Below are 6,056 nucleotides of genomic sequence, written 5' to 3' on the forward strand. Positions count from 1 at the left end.
ATTCCACATTGACACCAGCTTCTATGCACCACCATCTTCTGTTCTTCGTCAATTCCACATTGACACCAGCTTCCATGCACCACCATCTTCAGGTCTTTGTCCATTCCACATGGACGCCAATCAGTCCCTTGTGGCTTCTTTTCCTTCGTCATCGTTTGGTTTCAAGATATACGCGGTGATCGGCTAGGGTTACGAGAAACGTCTAGCCTCCCAATGGCAGGGCTTCCACCATCGGTTCACGCGAATGCGTTTTTAGCCACATCGTATGTATACGATGAGGCTATTAGTTTGTCCCGCGAGCCTGTGGTGGTGCTAGTGGCGGTGGTGGTGGTGGTCGTCGTGGTAGTAGTTTTTCGCGATTTGGAATGTGGTCAGAGTTACCCAAAGAAATGGTTAAGTCAGAGCTAACCGAGGAAATGGTTATTTTATGCCTTTGGCAGTATTGTCATTGAAGAGAGGGAGAGTGAACGTGAGAGAATTGTGGTGAGGTGATATTTTTCGTTAGTGTATTTTAAAAGGATGGGGATTATAATAGTATGTTTAAGCATTGCATTTTGTACAGGTAAGGTTAAGCTTTGTGAATTGTGATTTACGTTTCCTCGATATATTTAAAGCTAGAGAGAGAGGATTTTAGTATTGCCTTAATTTATATGGAAGGTTTAATACTCCCTTTAAAATTCCGGTCACCCGTGGACAATAAGGATTTCACGCCATCAATCATCCCTCTCCCCGATTTCAAAATTCAAAGAAATCGAGGGGGATTTTTAAGAAGCAAAAGCAAGTAAATACCGACGTTATATATAGAATGGTGTTTATTATTAGAATTTACGTGTATTTCTCCTCAAATCGAGAAGAATTTTAAAAGAAAGTCCGAGCGGGCTAGAATTCTGGAAGCGCGCTTTGGAAATTTTTAGTTTCTTCTTAGCTACAAGGTATCGATGGGACTAATAGTTTTGCCTGAGTAGTAGTGGTAGAAGTAGTAGTAATAGTAATTTAGTAACGGGCGTTGGCGATATTTGATTCTCTTTGTCAAGCAGCCATTGAAAAATTATTCCCTCTGACCGGTATATAAGGGATATTTCACTAGAAGTATATTTATTGTAGTAGGGATAGCGAGAGTACGTAAACGATGTGGCTTAATTATGGGCTAGACCATCTTGTTATCTAGTGTTATAATGGAAACGAATCGTATATATACCCCAAAATTTGAAAAAAGCGGGCAAGAGGGGTACCCTTCACTTTAAACGTCAATATTAGCAAAGTTTCGAAAGATAATAGGAACAACTTTATTTTAAACGATTTAACTATTTTTAAAGTTATTTACTGGCGATTAAAATAATTAATATCATTTATATTTAATTAATTATTTAAGATAAACTTATTTCTATGTAATGACACAAGTGAGAGTTTATATAGAACGAGTAATGAAGATTGCATCCGAATCGAAACACTACACGCACATCAAAGTTAATATAAAGCGAGTATGATGATAAGATCTCTTACAAAACGATAACATTTCCTTTATGCAGAATATTAAATGGAGATATTTTAAATATTTTTCGGCATTACGATTCTTTAAGTAGTTGTGTAGCTATAAAGCTCTGTTTCATCTTAATATTCCAAGAACATCTTTCGATATTAACATTTCAAATTTGGTGTTTACTTTTTAATTCAGATTTACTTCATTTATATATAGTGTAATCGCATTTTTTATATTCATTATATAATATGGGTGTTAATTCTTCATCTATCCACAAGTGTTGAAACGATTGGGTCTGTGAAATAAGATACCCTAGATTTAAACCAGAAATGACCTTGTTTCGCCTTCTCTTATAGGAGGTGTTAACGGTTCAGAGTGAGCCGAAAGTTAAATACACCCTTCAGTGATACATTTAGGTCCTCATTAGAATTATTGAGGATACAAAGGAAATTGTTAAAGACCTTGGCAATATTTCGCCAATTTGAACTATGTATTTGCGGTTTTTCTCATTGGCTGGTGGACCTGTGTTTAGAAAGTAAATTCGTCTCGGCTCGGAGAGGTTTATTTTGGTTTCCCAACTTGTTACCTCTCCGAGTGACGATGACGTCACGGAGAGGTTTTACACTGGACGTGTCTGTGTGTGTGTCGGGGTGGGTGTGTGGATGTGTGTCTGTCCCCGCGTTCGCAGTTTGCAAATCGGAGCAAACGTGTTCGCAATTTCCGGACCGCGTTCGCAGTACACAGAAATTCCGAAAACTTTACTTCATTACTTAATCTATCTTCTTTATCGCCAGTCATTAACTATTCGTTACACCTTCATCTGCTGGCTAACCTCCTATTCTTTCACTCAATACCAATCGGTATTTATTAGCTTCTAACAACAACACCATGTACTAGTCTTTTGTGTATACCACATACACACCAAGCTATCCTTTTTTGTTTCTATCACCGTTAGGCTTAAGATGTACGCGGCGAGCGGCTAGGGTTACGAGAAACGTCTAGCCTCCCAATGGCAGGGCTTTCACCAAAGGTTCACGCAATTGCGCATTTTCTTATCGTTTAGTGTGAATCAATCGCCTTATATACCCTAAATTTACAAAAGTTCTGATATAGGTGTTCCCTAGAAGTATAACGTTAAATATAGCTATGTTTAAATTTATTTTAGGAATTAAGTTTCTTAAACCGACTTAACTATAATTAACATAAAATACTGACGATTAAAATAATTAATATCAGTTATGTTTATTTAATTATTTAAGATTAACTTCTTTCTGTGTAATGACACAAGTGAGAGTTTTTATAGAACGAGTAATGAAGATTGCATCTGAATCGAAACACTACACGAATATCAAAGTTAATATAAAGCGAGTAGGATGAAAAGATCTCTTACAAAACGATAACATTTTTTTGCAGAATATTAAATGGAAATAGTTTAAATATTTTTCGGCATTACGATTCTTTAAGTAGATGTGTAGCTATAAAGCTCTGTTTCATCTCAATATTCCAAGAACATCTTTTACATTAACATTTCAAATTTGGTGTTTACTTTTTAAAACCAAATAATATTCTTGGAGTTCTCCAAAATGCTCATACCCCTATTTGATTTGGTTTCATTTCTCGATTTACAAATTTACGGGATTGCTACGCAGAAACTGACTCCTTTACCAAGATAGATATTCAGGTACATAGTTGAAATCCTAATGTTAATAATTTCACAGCTTTTTGTAGTAAATGTTTCTGTTCTATTTAAACCTAGACTCGGTGGTGGAAGGGGGATTCCGGTTATTTAAAGCAGGGTGTTTCCGACCGTCGTCCAAATGAGAAAACGACCAAAGCAACTCCGGACGACGGCGATTAAACACCAAACCAAATTCTCTTTCCTCTTTCTCACCGTCCGTAGCTTTCTCATTTCTCAGTTGCACGGACTTTTTCCCTTTTACTTCGGGCCTAACTCTATACATAAATGAAAGTACACGGAAATAGTTTCGTTGTAATTAACGATCTTTAATCTGGCCTTTTCTCAAAAACTATTGCGCTCTTACTAAGACCTGTTTAATGGAAGCGATGAAAAGAACTGCGGCGTGACCAAAGGGTTAATTGTACTTTCATATCGGGAACAATGGTATATGAGTATATGATTTATACAGCAATGAAAGTGAAGAAATAACTTTATCCAGAGTTTATTGTCCACTTACACAGAAAAAAATGTGTTAGGAAATTGAACACAATCTCTGAACATCTTCATGCAACACTCTCCTATACATGTTCAAAAATGAGAACATGTTCAAATAGAAATCTGTTCTTTTTTCTAATGTATTCAAGCCATTTTGTGTTTGATTTTGAACGTCTTTTTATTTAAGTGTTCTGCCTCTGAACATGTCAATTATGCAGAAAATGTGTTCAGGAGCTGAACACAATCCCTGAACACCTTCATGCGACTCTCTCTACTATACATGTTCAAAAATGAGCACATGTTTAAGTGAAAATATGTTCACTTTCTAAAGTGTTCAAGACGATTTTTGTTTCGGTTTTGAACGTCTTTTACGTGTTAAGCATACACTCTAAGAAAATGGAGTGCGCTTTAACACCTTTAAAAGTAGTTTGGGTCCAAATTTGACATCATTACAGGTGTTCATTTACATCCCTGAAAGGGTTTAATAACACTTATTGAGCAATTGGTGCTATAAATTGGCGCAACAGAGGTGCAGTTTAACACCTTTTTAACTCTTATATCGAACTAAAACTTAATTTTTACTCTCACATGAGTGTTGTGCAATTCCTTAAAGGGTGAGGCATAGCGCCTTTCAGAGTGTCGCATAACACCATTCAGAGTGTCTCATAACACCTTTCAGAGTGTCTCATTAACACCTTTCAGAGTGTCTCATTACACCTTTCAGAGTGTCTCATTACACCTTTCAGAGTATCGCATAACACCTTTCAGAGTGTCTCATCACCTTTCAGAGTGTCTCATAACACCTTTCAGAGTGTCTCATTACACCTTTCAGAGTGTATCATAACACCTTTCAGAGTGTCTCATAACACCTTTCAGAGTGTCTCATAACACCTTTCAGAGTGTCTCATAACACCTTTCAGAGTGTCGCATAACACCTTTCAGAGTGTCGCATAACACCTTTCAGAGTGTCGCATATCACCTTTCAGAGTGTCTCATAACACCTTAAAGAGTGGGTGATTTATTAGCAATCAGTGCTATATTCACAGCAAGGTTCCACTTTGAGTTAAATTAAGAGGAAAGTTCTTACATGCAGAACTATACCGCTTTAAGCAATGCTTGCAGGGCCGGATTAAGAGGGGGGCGAGGGGGCACTGGCCCCCGGGCGCAAGTCTTGTTGGGGGCGGATAGAGTTAAACTATTCCCCCTTAGGGACATTTGCTGTTCTGTTTTTTCCGACTTAAGGGGGCGGCCCCCGGTGCAAAATTGCTTAATCCGGCCCTGAATGCTAGTTCTCGCATGCAGTGTGAAACTGCATAAAATAGGCCACTTGTTCGACTTTAAATCGAGCATAAAACTGCATGAAAAGTTGGTAATTTTTAGCGACTTAATAGCCTCTGAAAAAGGCAGAAAGTTTTTAATTAGTATAATTTCATCGGGTATTAAGTTGGTTTTGGAGGCCATAATATCCAAGCAGTAGACATAGACGTACTCCTTAAATTTACTAATCTCTTTTCACTAAGAATTTTTCGAGCACCAGAAACGCGTTTGACCTAATCTACTCTACAATATTTAAAAAAATTTCATTTTCTACTCTAATGCTTCTCAAAATAAAGATAAGACATGTCACAAAAGTTGGCGTCTATAGTCGCCCTACTAACATAGTCTCGTTTTTTTAGTGTCGCACAATACTTTTAAGAGTATCGCTTAACACTTTCAAGAGTGCAGTAGCGTTGCTAGGGTTTGAAATTTGGGGGGGGGGGTTTAAGTTTATTATTCGTATATTAAAGATTTACAAACTGTTATTGATAAAGAGAACGGAACCGATCAGTTAGTGACTATGAGACAAATGTGGATGAAAGAATTTCACTCGTCTTTTATAAGTTCAGTTTCTGTTTGCTTTTAGTCCCCACTACTGTTTGATATTGAAATTCATCTCTACAAAGATGAAACTGAACGAACTTATCATAATAATTTTTTACACTATATTGCTACAAAATTTTAGGGGATACGAGCAATTTTTTGGTAGAGTTTACGGATTATTTTAAGGGGGCTAACTTTGAAATTTTAGGTGCGCTAAAGCCCCCAAAAAGACTTAGCGACGCCACTGCAAGAGTGTCGCATAACGCTTTTAAGAGTGTCACCTAACACGTTTCAGAGTGTCGCCTAACACGTTTAGCAGTGTTTTACAAAAGTACAATACCCTCTGATTACGAATTTCTTTGTTAATTTTATTTAAAGGATAAAAATATATTCTTTCATGAATATCATCTTTAAAAAATGCTTAACAATCAAGTTTTTCAATAATTTTTACTGTTTGGATTGACTTTAATATTAAAACATTAATGAAAATGAAAGAACTTATTTTAAAAAACCCGCAGTACTATAATTTTCCATTTTTAATTT

Source organism: Phalangium opilio, unplaced genomic scaffold (genome assembly GCF_054372755.1).
Source record: "Phalangium opilio isolate 3A_F unplaced genomic scaffold, DU_Popi_V2 ptg000031l_1, whole genome shotgun sequence".
NCBI classification, from domain to species: Eukaryota; Metazoa; Arthropoda; class Arachnida; order Opiliones; family Phalangiidae; genus Phalangium; species Phalangium opilio.